This window comes from Pan troglodytes, chromosome 15, assembly GCF_028858775.2.
Source record: "Pan troglodytes isolate AG18354 chromosome 15, NHGRI_mPanTro3-v2.0_pri, whole genome shotgun sequence".
Lineage (NCBI taxonomy): Eukaryota > Metazoa > Chordata > Mammalia > Primates > Hominidae > Pan > Pan troglodytes.
Window position 1 is genome coordinate 93165339 of NC_072413.2, and position 15756 is coordinate 93181094.

Genomic DNA, 15756 nt, shown 5'->3' on the forward strand with positions numbered 1-15756 from the left:
ATGGTTTCTAGACGAAACTGTTCCACCTCAGATCATCAAGTGTTAGAGTCTCATAAGGGGCGTGCAACCCAGATCCCTCGCATGCGCAGTTCACAATAGGGTTCGCGCTCCTATGAGAATCTAATGCCCCTGCTGATCTGACAGGAGGTGGAGCTCAGGTAGTGTGATGGTTAATGCTGAATGTCAACTTGATTGTGTCGAAGGATGCAAAGTATTGATCCTGGGTGTGTCTGTGAGGGTGTTGCCAAATGAGATTAACATTTGAGTCAGTGGGCTGGGAAAGGCAGATCCACCCTTAATCTGGGTAGGCACCATCTATTCAGCTGCCAGCATGGCCAGAATATAAAAGCAGGCAGAAAAACATGAAAAGGCTAGACTGGCTTAGCCTCCCAGCTTATGTCTTTCTCCCATAATGGATGCTTCCTGCCCCCAAACATCGGACTCCCAAGTTCTTGAGCTTTGGGACTCAGACTGGCTTCCTTGCTTCTCAGCTTGCAGACAGCCTATTGTGGGACCTTGTGATCGTGTGTTAATACTTCTTAAACTCATATATATATATATATATCCTATTACTTCTGTCCCTCTAGAGAACCCTGATTAATACAGGTAGTAATGCTTGCTCATCTGCCACTCATCTCCTGCTGTACTCAGTTTTGAACAGGCCATGGACTGGTACCAGTCAATGGCCTAGATGGGGACTCCTGGTGCAAAAGATGTAGTAGCGGCTTTGAGGATAGTCTTAATGGGAGAGAGAAATATCTGAATCAGAGACATTTGAGCAGTAAACGTGTGAATGGTTTACTCTCCTTTTTTTTTTTTTTTTTTTTTTTCCGAGATGGAGTCTCACTCTGTCGCCCAGGCTGGAGTGCAGTGGCGCAATCTCGGCTCACTGCAAGCTCCACCTCCCGGGTTCACGCCATTCTCCTTCCTCAGCCTCCCGAGTAGCTGGGACTACAGGTGCCCGCCACCATGCCTGGCTAATTTTTTGTATTTTTAGTAGAGATGGGGTTTCACAATGTTAGCCAGGATGGTCTCGATCTCCTTACCTCATGATCCACCCGCCTCGGCCTCCCAAAGTGGTGGGATTACAGGCGTGAGCCACCATGCCCAACCTACTCTCCTTTTTCATAGTTGTGGTTTCAAGGCCCCCAAGACTCTTTATCTTCTAGAAAGTAGAAGATGCAATTAGGGTACAACATTGCCAGGCATTAGAGCTTGGAAATCTGACCAAGGGCCTTCTTCATCATAATTAAGATAAACAGTCTTGCCCAGGTGCTGTGGCTCATGCCTGCAATCCCAGCACTTTGGGAGGCTGAAGTGGGCAGATCACTTGAGGTCAGGAGTTCGAGACCAGCCTGGCCAACATGGTGAAACCCTGTCTCTACTAAAAATACAAAAATTAGCCAGGTGTGGTGGCAGACATCTGTAATCCCAGCTACTTGGGAGGCTGAGACAGGAGAACCCCTTGAGCCCGGGAGGCAGAGGTTGCAGTGAGCCGAGATTGCACTTGGTGACAGCCTGGGTGACAGAGTACGACTCTGTCTCCAAAAAAAAAAAAAAGATTAACAGTCTTTGCCAAAGGGGTAAACTTCTTTTGTTGTTGTTATTTGGTTTTGTTTTTAATAATTAAAACAGCAAAACATAAACCTTAAGCTATTCAAATAGCATTTTCAGTTAGAAATAAAATGGAGAAAAATGACAGATAGTATCGATAAAGTTTGATGATTGCCATAATAGCAAATGCACATGGATGGTTGTGTCTCCTCACCTGCCTCATCATTGTCTAAGCTGCTGAGTGCTTTCTTATGCTTTATGCTTTCGTTGCCTTTTTCCACTGTGTCAACACGAACCCTGGGTGATAAGAACTATTTTACTATCTGCATTTTACAGATGAGCTATTTGAAATCTAGGAGGATTTTTAATTTGCTCAAGTTTACACAATCAGTAAGTGTAGGAAAACTGAGTTTCAAAAAAAGATGTTTTGATTCCAGAATATGTTAAAAAGCCAGATTCTTAGGACAAGTCCCAGAGAGTCTTACCAAATAGGTCTGGGGTGAGGCCTGGGACTCTGCAGGTAACGCTGATTCAGGTGGCCTCCCATGGACCCCAGTAGTGGAAGCCCCTCTCTGTCCTGCTCCTAGAGCACTTCTGAACCCCCAAGGACTCAGGATGGACAAGCATCACTGTGAACCACATCTGGGGTCCCACAGCCATTGCTGCCTTGGGCCATATTTCATCCAAGCAGACACCCCGAATCCCTACTATTTGTGAGCACTGTGTTTACTAGGTACTGGGGCCACTGTGGCAAGTACTGCTCACAATCCTGGCCCTCCCAGATCTGTGTTCACCCTTTTCTCCCCCTACTGTTTGCTCCTTGAAGACCAGAATCAGATCTTTCATAGTCAACTTTGTTTTCTGAGGTTCTGGCCATGGTGCCTGGCATGTAATTAAAGCCTTGCAAAGCTTAAATAGTTTGTTGTTCTTTCATGAGCTTAGAGGGTGCTTGTTTTTTGTGCTACCTTACCTGCAACTTAACTTTCCTGCCCATCTCTGCCTTACACATCTTTTACTAGAGGGTTGTTCACAAAAGTTTGAAACTTGTATGTATGCAATAAAGGACACATTTTATCATCAGTTTGGTTGCTCTTTGATTATCTACAGGTACAAAATGACCCGAAACATTAGGAGATACCCTGTTATTTCTATTAACCATAAGGAAAAAGAGTTCATGATAAGATGTATTTTATCTTTGTAAATTATCATTAATCTTTCAAGATTGGCCAAGACAAGCAGGTAATTACCAAGCTTCCACCTTACCTGGTCAAGGGCTAACCTGGACTTTGCATTGTCCCATACCCTTTCTGAAAGGCTGCCTACCTTCTTGGTTTGCAAAATATGAAACTCAACCCACAGTCCCTATATAATCTTTTCCCGCTCACCTTTCAGAATGAACATTTGAACCTATGTTTACCATTTTAAGGTCAACTTCAATTTTGACACTTCCTATAGCATCTACTCAGCCAAGCTGTCCTTCAGCCAAAATCTCTTTGATGAGTCTAGAGTTGAGAAAACTGCTCAGGAGAGGGAAAGTGCGGTGGCTTCACTTCAGCTGCCTCTGGATAGGATGCAGACTCACCCTTGTTCATTGTAGATTCTAGTATCTAAGTGTCTGTCAAAGTCGTTCTGTCATCCCATGGCTGGATCATTTGGCCACTTTCTGAGTCTGAGACACATTATGTTTAATTCAAAAGAAAGATTCTTTTCAAATATTTAATTATTATTCTTGTTCCATTCATTCATTCCTTCATTCTTCAACAAACATCTTTGGAGCACTGGTCATGCTCTAAGACTGCCCTGGGGACTGGGGACATAATGGAGCATAAGCCCTAGTGTGTCCAGTGGGAGGGTAGGATGTTACGACCCCTAGTTTACCTCTGTCCCCTGCCCTCCCACTGGACTATGAGCTTCCCAGAGTCACACAGACTTATTCTCCATTGTGACTCCAGTCTCTCAGAGAGTCATAGGCACAAGTTACAAAGGCGCTTTTCTAAGGGTTAATGATCTTAAAATCAGTAAACCAGTTTTTTTAGTGATCTCTGGTAGTTTGCTTAATATAAAGAAATCTAATTATATAACTTTCCTAAAGGTTATCTGTTTAAAAAGTCAGCAAAAGATGACTTAGTTTTTGAGATAAATAATAATAGTAGTGATACATTAATGATAAATAACATGGATAGAGCATTTTTTCCCTTAGAGATGGGGTCTCCCTGTGTGGCCCAGGCTAGAGTGCAGTGCTTATTTACAGGCATGATGATCATGTACTACAGCCTCGAACTCCTGGGCTCAAACAATCCTCCTGCTTCAGCCTCCTGAGTAGCTGGGACTATAGGCACATGCCACCACACCCAGCAGACAGAGCACTTTTTATGTGCCATATCTTGTATCAACAGATGGATCGTAATCACCTGATCATTTCTTCTCCCGAATCTTATCTTGGTTAAAAGTGCTGCCCAAGTCCAGTTCGTGGCCCAGTATGGTGCATCCCACTGGTAAATTTGAACTCTCTCTTGTGACAGAGAAAATTCTGTTTCCTCCTCTTTGTACTGTTATTGCCTGGTTCTGGTTCTCTATTTCTCTATTTTCTGTCTCTCTAACCTGCAGTCCTAATCTGCTACCAACCACACTCTCCTTTATTGCAAGCAAAGCCTATTGCCTGCTGTCCTGTCCCTGCCCTGCGTCAAAACTCTCAATGTCTCCCCAGTGTCTGCAGACTTTTTAATCTAGAGTTCAAAGTCTTCAGATGCTGGTTCCTGCTTATGTAACTTCTTGCATTGCTAAGAAGTTAGTCTTCTAACACCTTACTAAGCTTTAGCCACATCAGGCTGCACTGTTTCCTACACACATGATGAAACTTTGCACCTCCATGCAATTGTTCATGCTTTTCCTCTTGCCCACAATGCCCTTCCTCTTTCTGTGCCCTAGAAATCCTGCCATTCTTCAGTGCTTATCTCAACTGGTCTCCTCCTTTGGGAGGTTGTCCCATTCTGTGACCCGATACCGTACTTGCTCCAGACCCTACTCCCTGCAGCAGAAAGAATTTCTTCCTTCTCTCTACTTCCAAGGCACACTACATATACTTTTATTCTAACACTTATCACAGGGTATGGTTTTTCTTGAGTATCCATTTCATCTACCAGACAATAGTTCCTTGAAAGTTCTCTTAGTTCAGAAAATGAAATCTGGCCTGTGCTAGGCACAACTGCTGTAAACAAATGACCTGGTCCTTCAAGGAAAGGGAAGACCCTTTCCTTGCCCTCCAATGGTGGTCAGCCTGGGATAAATGGGAGCACCACTGGCCTCTCCTTACCCTTTCCCCTGCATTTCCTTTTTCCTGCCCATCTCTCTTAACACTTTCCAAACGTCCTTCCCCAACTCATCACTTAATTTTATCCCACTCCAGTGATTATGGTTTTAGGTAAAGCAGAGTAACTCTTTTACACTCTAAAACCTTGGCTTTTCTGAGTCAGCATAAAGTCAGCAGATCACCAAATGTCAGCCTGGACTAGGGGCTGCCCTCATACTTACTGCTCACCTAGGAGCTCCTTGAGGGCAGCATCCTCATGTTAATTATATTTATATCCCTCAGAGTCTAGCAAAAGGCTCTGAGCATGACATCACTTACAAAACTCCTAAATTCATTATGAAAGTAAGTCCGTAAAGACAAAAGCTGGAGATATCCAATTCAAAGTATTTACAGTAGATGGAGCTATCTATTTCACTGTGGTCCACTCTGTATTTCATGTATCATGTGAAATTAGTAACATTCTGGCAATTAATCAGTTCATACTTTTTGAAGAAGCGTATTAAAAACCACGAGACTTGCCCTGTTTATTCTTGTAAGCTATAAGTTGCTAGAAAATATTAGTTTCCCTAAATATTGTATTGTTATTAAAAGCAATTGATATAAGTAATTGAAGACATTAGAAGCCAGAGATACAATGAAATCTTCAAGACCTCAATAGATGAAATGTGCAAAGGACGTTTACATTTCCTGTAAGGGCAGCCAACTTATACATGGAGAGTTCAACCCTCCCACTTGTCATCTTTAAAAAGGCAAGAAAATTATTCTTTTACAAACATATTTCTAAGATATGTTTTCTAAGTTGACCAAAAGTGTAAGTGCCCAAATCTGATAAAGTTCTGTTGAAACTGTTACATTCGTAGTAGTGATAATTGCTAGTCTTTTGGAAACCAACTTGGTAGGAAAAATAAAAATAATCCTTCTTTTGAACTGCTGTGCTTTTGTTAAGAAATAATCTAAAAGGAAAAAGTCAAATTCATGAGGTCATTTGTTACAGCATTTTTTTATCGTAAAATATTCAAACAACTGAAATAATAAATATTAAGTGACTAAGTAAAATATGATATTAGAATTATTTGTCATCCTGTAGCCATTAGAATATGTATGCAATCAATTTAGAGGTAGGGAAAAATGCTCATGAGTGAGGGGGGGTTGGACCAAACTCAGAATATAATCTTGTATGTATTCTCTGTTAGGCTTTCTAAAAATTATACATAGATAAAACAAGGATTGAATTAAATGGAAAAATTAAAATTGTATATATATGTTAAGTGATTACTAAAATTTTTTTTATTATACTTTAAGTTTTAGGGTACATGTGCACAACGCGCAGGTTTGTTACATGTGTATACATGTGCCATGTTGGTGTGCTGCACCCATTAACTCGTCATTTACATTAGGTATTTCTCCTAATGCTATCCCTCCCCACTCCCCAACCCCACAACAGGCCCCAGTGTGTGATGTTCCCCACCCTGTGTCCAAGTGTTCTCATTGTTCAATTCCCACCTATGAGTGAAAACATGCGGTGTTTGGTTTTCTGTCCTTGCGATAGTTTGCTGAGAATGATGATTTCTAGCTTCATCCATGTCCCTACAAAGGACATGAACTCATCCTTTTTTATGGCTGCGCAGTATTCCATGGTGTATATGTGCCACATTTTCTTAATCCAATCTATCATTGATGGACATTTGGGTTGGTTCCAAGTCTTTGCTATTGTGAATAGTGCTGCAATAAACATATGTGTGCATGTGTCTTTATAGCTGTATGATTTGTAATCCTTTGGGTATATACCCAGTAATGGGATGGCTGGGTCAAATGGTATTTCTAGTTCCAGATCCTTGAGGAATCGCCACACTGTCTTCCACAATGGTTGAACTAGTTTACGGTCCCACCAACAGTGTAAAAGTGTTCCTATTTCTCCACCTCCTCTCCAGCACCTGTTGTTTCCTGACTTTTTAATGATCGCCATTCTAACTGGTGTGAGATGCTATCTCATTGTGGTTTTGATTTGCATTTCTCTGATGGCCAGTGATGATGAGCATTTTTTCATGTGTCCATTGGCTGCATAAATGTCTTCTTTTGAGAAGTTGTCTGTTCATATCCTTTGCCCACTTTTTGATGGGGTTGTTTGTTTTTTTCTTGTAAATTTGTTTGAGTTCTTTGTAGATTCTGGATATTAGCCCTTTGTCAGATGAGTAGATTGCAAAAATTTTCTCCCATTCTGTAGGTTGCCTGTTCACTCTGATGGTAGTTTCTTTTGCTGTGCAGAAGCTCTTTAGTTTGATTAGATCCCATTTGTCAATTTTGGCTTTTGTTGCCATTGCTTTTGGTGTTTTAGACATGAAGTCCTTGCCCATGCCTATGTCCTGAATGGTATTGCCTAGGTTTTCTTCTAGGGTTTTTATGGTTTTAGGTCTAAGATTTAAGTCTTTAATCCATCTTGAATTGATTTTTGTATAAGGTGTAAGGAAGGGATCCAGTTTCAGCTTTCTACATATGGCTAGCCAGTTTTCCCAGCACCATTTATTAAATAGGGAATCCTTTCCCCATTTCTTGTTTTTGTCAGGTTTGTCAAAGATCTTATGGTTGTAGATGTGTGGTATTATTTCTGAGGGCTCTGTTCTGTTCCATTGGTCTATATCTCTGTTTTGGTACCAGTACGATGCTGTTTTGGTTACTGTAGCCTTGTAGTATAGTTTGAAGTCAGGTAGCATGATGCCTCCAGCTTTGTTCTTTTGGCTCAGGATTGTCTTGGCAATGCGGGCTCTTTTTTGGTTCCATATGAACTTTAAAGTAGTTTTTTCCAATTCTGTGAAGAAAGTCATTGGTAGCTTAATGGGGATGGCATTGAATCTATAAATTACCTTGGGCAGTATGGCCATTTTCATGATATTGATTCTGCCTATCCATGGGCATGGAATGTTCTTCCATTTGTTTGTGTCCTCTTTTATTTTCCTGAGCAGTGGTTTGTAGAAAGAAAGGATGATGCTGCTGTAATTCCATGAACATTAGTGCTTGCTTTATTTATTGGGTATTTTTACAGATGGTAGCTCACTTCAGTTCTCGCAGGGGGACTATTTCTTTTAAGCTTTAATCTCTAGAGGTTTAATTTGGTTACTTAAATTTTTAAAATTTTTATGGTTACTAGTAGGTGTATATATTTATGGGGTACATGAGATATTTTGATATAGGCATACAATGTATAATAATAACATCAGGGTAAATGGGGTATTCATCCCCTCAAGCATTTTTTTTTTATGTTATGAACTTTCCAATTATACTTTCAGTTATTTTTAAATATACAATAAATTATTGTAGTCATCCTGTTGTGCTATCAAATACTAGATCCTATTCATTCTATCTAACTATATGTTTGTACCCATTAACCATCCCCCACCCCTCCACTACTACCCTTCCCAGCCTTTGGTAGCCGTCCTTCTACTCTCTATCTCCATGAGTTCAATTGTTTTGATTTTTAGCCCCCACAAATAAGTGAGTACATGAGAAGTTTTTCTGTGCCTGGATTATTTCACATAATATCCTTCAGTTCCATCCATGTTGATGCAAATGATAGGATCTCATTCTTTTTTATGGCAGAATAGTTTTTCATTGTGTATATGTACCACATTTCCTTTATCCATTCATTTGTTGATGGACACTTAGGTTGCCTCCAAATCTTGGCTGTTGTGAACAGTGCTGTAATAAACATGAGAGTGCAGAGATGTCTTCAATATACTGATTTCCATTCTTTTAGGTATATACTTGGTAGTAGGATTGCTGGATCATATGGTAGCTCTATTGTTAGGTTTATTTTTTATTTAAAAAAATTTTTTTTGAGACAGTCTCACTCTGTTGCCTAGGCTGGAGTGCAATGGCGCAATCTTGGCTCACTGTAACCTCCACCTCCCAGGTTCAAGTGATTCTCCTACCTCAGCCTCCTGAGTGCCTGGGATTACAGGTGTGTGCTGCCACACTCGGCTAACTTTTGTATTTTTAGTACAGGGTTTCACCATGTTGGCCAGGCTGGTCTCAAACTCCTGATCTCAAGTGATCCCCCCGCCTCAGCTTCCCAAAGTGCTGGGATTACAGGCGTGAGCCACCATGCCCGGTCCTATTGTTAGTTTTTTGAGGAACCTCCAAACCATTCTCCATAGTGGTTGTACTAATTTACATTCCCAACAACAGCATACAAGGGTTCCCTTTTCTCCACATCCTCGCCCGCATTCCTTATTGCCTGTCTTTTGGATAGAAGCCATTTTAACTGGGGTGAGATGATATCTCATTGTGGTTTTAATTTGCGTTTCTCTGATGATCACTGATGTTGAGCCCCTTTTCATATGCCTGTTTGCTATTTTTTTTTTCAGAAATGTCTATTGAGTTCTTTTTCCTATGGGGACTGTTATGATTTGCATTCACAGTTGAGGGAACTGAGGGCTGGGAATGTTGAGACTTTTCAGAGGTCCTAAAAGAATGGACCCCTGAGTCAGGGTGGCAAACGAAGCTCCCCTGTCCAGCTTTCTTCCACATGGCAGGACGTAGGCCTCAGACTGGAACCCTGGCAGTCATTTTTGCCCTGTGGGTCTCTCTGAGCCCTGCCCACCAGAAGCAGCTGCAGATCCCATGGCCCAGGTCACATTCTCTTGGGGGCCACTTCTGGGGACACACAAGGAAGACTGATGTGCCAGAAACATTCCAGTGGCCCCGGGTTCCTATTCCAACTCTGCCTGCACTATCTTCATTCAATCATTCCTTCCAGCCTCAACCTTCTCATGGGAAGGACGCAACCACCCACCACAAAACTCACTGTGAGAGTCTTGTGATAGTATAGTATGTTCATAGCCTAGCGCCTGGGAGAGTGCTCAAGAATGGGTAGCTGTGAGCCTGGCAGGTAGTGCACACCTGTAGTCCCAGCTACTCAGGAGGCTGAGGCAGGAGGCTCCCTTGAGCTAAGGAGTTCAAAGCTGCAGTGAGCTATGATCGTGCCATTACACTCCAGCGTGAGCAACAGGGTGAGACACTGTCTCAAAAAAAAAAAAAAAGAAAGAAAGAAATGGTAGTTGCTCTGGGTGAACTCCTTCAGAGGATGGATTTGATCTCATTACCATCTCTTCAAGCCCCAGACACCCTGCAGGCCTTCCATACAGGTATGTATAAGGAACAAGCTGCCCACATCTGGCCCAACCCCTGACAACCAGGACTTAGACAAATGTCACCAAGGCTGCTAGATGCCTGCTGCCAACCAACAGCCCTTCTCACTTGTAATTCATTTAGCACAGGTTGGAGCTGAAGTTGTGCCCAGGCTGGGAATGGAGGAAGGACGTGCTCGGGAGAAGGTGAAGATGGGAGAGAAGCAAGATCTTCTGTGTTTGGACCAAGGACACATTTCCTTACTCCATAGCAGCTGTGGTCAGTGGCTTAGCTCGGACAAGGAGATGAGAGCCCATGTGTTGTGAGGGTTCTTCTGGGAACTCTGAGAAGGCAGGAGCCGCCCTTCACTGCCTCTCTTCCATTCTGCAGCATGGAATATGGATGTGTGGTCTGGATGTACAGACACCATTTTGGACCATAAAGACAAGGACGATTGTCTAAGGATGACACAGCCAGAGCACTGAGAGTGGCGAGAAGGACAGGGGAGCTGCTGTGCCAAGCAGGACTGTCTCTCCTAAGAGAAAAATAAAATTTATTGGTGTTTAAACCATTGCTTTTTTGGGCTGTCACGTCACTGGAATTAATCTGAAACGCTGCAGCAATTAATGGAAAAAATAGAACCCCATCTTCACGCTTTGAGCTTTTTATGGCATAACCACTCTGTCCAAAGTAATATACCACCAAGTTGAAACATGATTATGCTCAGCTGTTTACAGGCTTTGGAAATTTCAGTACAGGGTTTATCTTCCTGTCATACAGCCTGCCATTCCCATTTTAATGTGGCCAGATCGTTTGATGTGTTCTCTTTGTCTCCACTCAAGCAGGGAGAAGGCTCTGTGCATCCAGGAAGGTTTGTGAAGGGCCTCCTGGTATCTGTATTCAAAAGATTTAAAATTCAAATACAGCAGGGAGAATGGTCGGAAGACCCACTTCGGGGTGGCGTGTCAGAGTGGGATTGGTTGGGGAGAGATCAGTCTGGGGGCTCCGCAGATGCCATGGGAATGGCCTCATGGTACACTGGGGACCTGAGATTCCAAAACTGGTCAGAGATGCCCAAGCCCAGTCAATCACGGCACAGCAGCAGAGCAGCTAAGGGGCCATGGGGGCTGCGCCCTACCAGTGCAGACAGAGGCACAGTCACCTCAGGGCACTTCAATGCCACAGCCCGAGTACCCTTGGACAGGGAGAGGAAAAGGAGATGAGCAACGGGCATCTCAAACTTAACATGCTCAGATTCAGGAACTCCGGGTCTTCCCCACCATCTGCTTCAGCCCCATTTCCCCATCAGCCAATGGCATCTTTATTCTTCCAGATCCTCAGGCCAAAACCTTGGAGCATTTTTCAATCCTTTTTCTCTTACACTGTACACCCAATCCATTTGCAAATCCAGAGGGTCTACTTTCAAAATACATCCAGAATAAAACCACTGTGGCCCACTTCCGCTGCACCCACCTGTGCCATTGTCATCTCTCCCGGACTGTTGAAATAGACTTCTGGCTGGCCTCTGCATTCTGCCCTCGTTCCCTGGAGTTTATTCTCATTATGGCAGCTGGGTTTAGCCTGCTAAAATGTAAGCTGACGTGTGCTCAAAATTCTCCAGTGGATCCCAGCTCACTCTGGGTAAAGGCCAAAGCCCTTACCACATCCTACAAGGCCCTACCTGGCCTCTCTCCTCTCACTCACCATGCATTCACCAAACCAGGCTCTTTGCTGTTCCTTAAAAACCCCAGCCATGATCCTGCCTCAGTGCCTTTGCACTGGCTGCTCCCTTTGCTTAGAAAACTCTTTCCCCAGGCATTCAAAGGATCTGTCCCTGCGGCTCTTTTAGGTCTTTAGTCAAATGTCTCTTGCTCAAAGAGGTCTTTCCTGGCTGCTGTATGAACCTGGTGGCACCTCGCTGTCCACCCCCAATCTACCTTCCTTCCCTGCGTTTTCTTATAGCACTGATGACATACTGTGCATCTTACCATTTTGTTTCTGTCTGCCTCTTCTCACTAGACGGTCAGCTCTGGGAGGATAAAAACCTTGTTTTGGTTTCCTATTATATTCGCAGCAACCAGAACAGTGCTGATGCCAAGTAGGTGTGTAATAAATATTTGTTGCACCACCTTTTATTTGCTCTCCCTCTGTCCCCATCTTACTCCTGCTGCCCTTGGTTGCATCCCCTCTGCCCTCAAATGATGCAATCATCATGTCAGCTTTGGCTCAGGCTGTCTTCTGAGGACCCCTGGCAACTACAGTAACTTCCTGGAGGTCACACAGCTAGTAAAAGACTGATCTAGGATTCAGACCTAGGCAGTCCCACTCCAGAGCTGCATAGCTACTACTACTATTATTACTACTACTTGGAGCATTACAAAGGCTCTAGGCAAGTTAATGCAGTTTAAAAAGGGCATATTCTTTACAATCTCTACCACTCTAAAGCCAATTGGCTTCGCTTCGGCCCTGGCAAAAGTATTATTTGTTGGGACTATTTGTTGGAAAGATAGTGTAATTTCTGGTTGTCAAAACCACAAACACACATGAAAGTAAGTATCATCAACGAAATCGTCAGTTCAAGAAATTTATATTCAAAAATTTTCTTAAGAATACACATGATTTTACAAGATCATTCATCATAGCACCAAGCCTAATATTCCTTAATAGAAAACAGTCAAATAACAAATACTCCAGTTAATTCCCACAGGTATAAATTATGCAAATAGCCATTTATATCTTAATTTACAGTAATCAATAAATAAGACGGCACATTCATATATTGTTTATAAAGATCTTTTTTTTTACAAAGCTACAGCTATGTATATCCTAAATAGACAAAAATAATCCTTGTACTACAAAATAACATTTCATTTTCCTCAATAGTTTTCTTAGAGCTCTCAGTAAAAACTTTCAGACATAGTCAATTAAGCCCTGCACAATAAGGAAACATTAAATCTGCTCAATAGACCAGACTCCCCCAAAATAAAACAACGATCACCACCCACTACAATATGGTCTGAACAATCTCCTGTCTCCAAGTTTAGTTAGTCTGTCCTGAGGATGTACAGTAGGGAACGACCATTTTTCCGTGTTCACAATTTGTCTTTGGCGGATAGTATCAGCACCACTGTGAGTGACATAGGCAGCATCTTATGGTGCAATTTCAAGGGCAGAGGGCAGGTGTCCCCTGCACCACATTCCCTCCCCACAGCTACCGCCCCTACCCCAGGGACATTCTACACAAACACACCAGCGTTTGGCTTAAGGGATCCTTGTTGGAATGCAAACCGCTCCGATTCTGAGTAGAATTTCAGAAGCCTTTTTGAGTCGTTACTCGGGTAAGGGGAAAAGATGAGGGATGGGAAGATCTAGTCCTGTACAGCTATTTATTCCTGCAGTTGAACTTTTGAATTTAAAAGAAATTCCCTTAGGAAACTGCCTCAGATGCTGACGTAATTTAAGGAGACCAATTTCGTTCTAACAGCCCTAGGAAGCAGATTTCCCAGGTTCTACTTCAGACATTCATCTGAAACCTTTAAGATTCAGACTACCTTCTGTTTGACCAAACTCTTCCCAAAGGCACCTTTCTCAGATACTAAAGCCAAGAAGCACTGCCCTAAGCTTTGGGCTTATATACAGAGGTACACTTGCTTTAAGCAAATAGGCCACTTACTGAGATAAATAAAAACTACCTTCGTAACCTTTGGATTTTTAAACCTAGAAAGGACTTTTAAAAGAAGTCTTCCCACTTCCAACCCAGAGAGGTAAATTCAAGGCATCTGCAGGTGAGCCACAGCTAGGATGTGGGTTCTCCATACCCATACCAGTGTTGGCCTCCTTTGGACAATGTCAACTCTCCAGACAACAGGCACTCCCAGAGTTTCCTTTTAAAAAGTGTCTAAATCCTTGCATGACATTTAGCAATACTGGCATTCTGGCACAGCATGGGCTTGTAGAGAATACACACCTATTGATTTTTGCTGGGGCTAAAGGAAGTGGTAGCTATTGCAAACAGAATACAAGTATCAAATGATATTTTGCTATTTTGTTTTTTGTAACAATGCAAAAATAACTACTTTTAAGCTTAAAATACAGGAAAAATAATAATTCCTGCCTCAGAGACCAACCAGTTATGAATTCATCCAAGTAATTCGTGGTCTCTACTTCTCCATTTTAATTACACTGCCCTCAGGCCTTCTCTACTTTTCTTTTTGAAGGAGAAAGCCCAATTTCCTACTCTGAGAAGTACGTGTTAGAGGTGCAGAGATGAGCAGCTGGGGGCAGGATGTATAGTTAATTGGAGGCCCTGAAGAACTGTCTTTGATGTTGGACACTGAGATTTTACTGCAAAAGACCCTTTCAAGGCGGCCATTTTGGTTGCAAATTTGCAACTGCAGTGAAGTTTAGAGTGTTTGAAAATAACAGTCCTATGTTCCCAGTTCTGCTACTTACTAGTTCACGCTATGACCTTATTTTTCTGTCCAGTGCTTTAGCTTCCTTTCCGAAATAAACACCTCCCACGATTGTTCTAAGGGTCGAGTTAATGAGTAAACAATGGCTTAAACTTCCTCTTGCAAAAAGGCCTGAGTTAGATTTGAGACAGGGTAGCTCAGAAAAAAGTAATGGATTGGAGAGGGGTTGGAAGAAGCTATGGTACACTAAGGGTTAGGGAAAGAGGTATAGTCAACGCTTGCTTCAAGAGGAAGGAAATAGAGAAAAGGGGGCTGCTGGGCATCCTACAACTTCATAAACTTTCAAGAAAAGTATTTTTCATTCAACAAATATGTGCTGAATGCCTATAATGCACAGAAGCTCAGAAGTTAGTTTGCCAAGATCACCCAGAGATCTGGTGACAGAGCTGGGACTCCAATCTAAATCTGGCTGACTCCCAAACCTGACTTCTTTCTCTAGCCCACAATACCTCCCAGAGAAGAAGGCAGTGATTAAAATGAAAACCAAAAAAAGGGTTCCTTTAAAGAGAACACTGCTAGATGAAGCTATTCTTGACATCTGAGTGTCAGGGATTTAAACAAATTAGCAGTGCGATTGAGGCCGTGGATTGTTGAGGCATGTGTATATTTAAAAACAACTTGGTCAAATGGTACAAAATACTGGTTGTCTTTTTCCCATAGACAAGAATGTTTTTTGGCATGTTGCTCCAGCCCTGGCTGGGAGGAACTGCTTGCTTGATGTGTTCTCATCAAGGTTCTCAGAACAAGTTCTAAACACAAAGAAGCCAGTATTCCCAGCATTATGGGGTCTGGCAATTGCAGAACACTCAGCTCAGAAACTCTGATAACTTTTGTGGGCTCTCGGGGAACCAGCAGCTCTGAGTCTCCAGGCTTTTGACCCACACGTGACCAAGCTCACCCCATGCCCTGTCTCACACACAATGGTAGAGAAGTGACAAGACCTGAAGGTCCTGTAGGACTCTTAAGAAAAATCAGAGTGAAGGCCAGGCACAGTGGTTCACGCCTATAATCCCAGCATTTTGGTAGGCCAAGGCAGGAGGATCACTTGAGGCCAGGAGTTCGAGACCAGCCTGAGCAACAGTGAGACCTGTATCTATAAAAGATAAAAAAATTAGGTGGGCGTGGTGGCACGCACCTGTACTACCAGCTACTTGGGAGGCTGAGGCAGGAGGATTGCCTGAGCCCAGGAGTTTCAGGCTGCAGTGAGCTGTGATCACACCACTGTACTCCAGCCTCGGTGACAGAGTAAGATGCTGTCTCTTAAAAAAAAATCAGAGTGAAGAGGGCAGGTGCTCA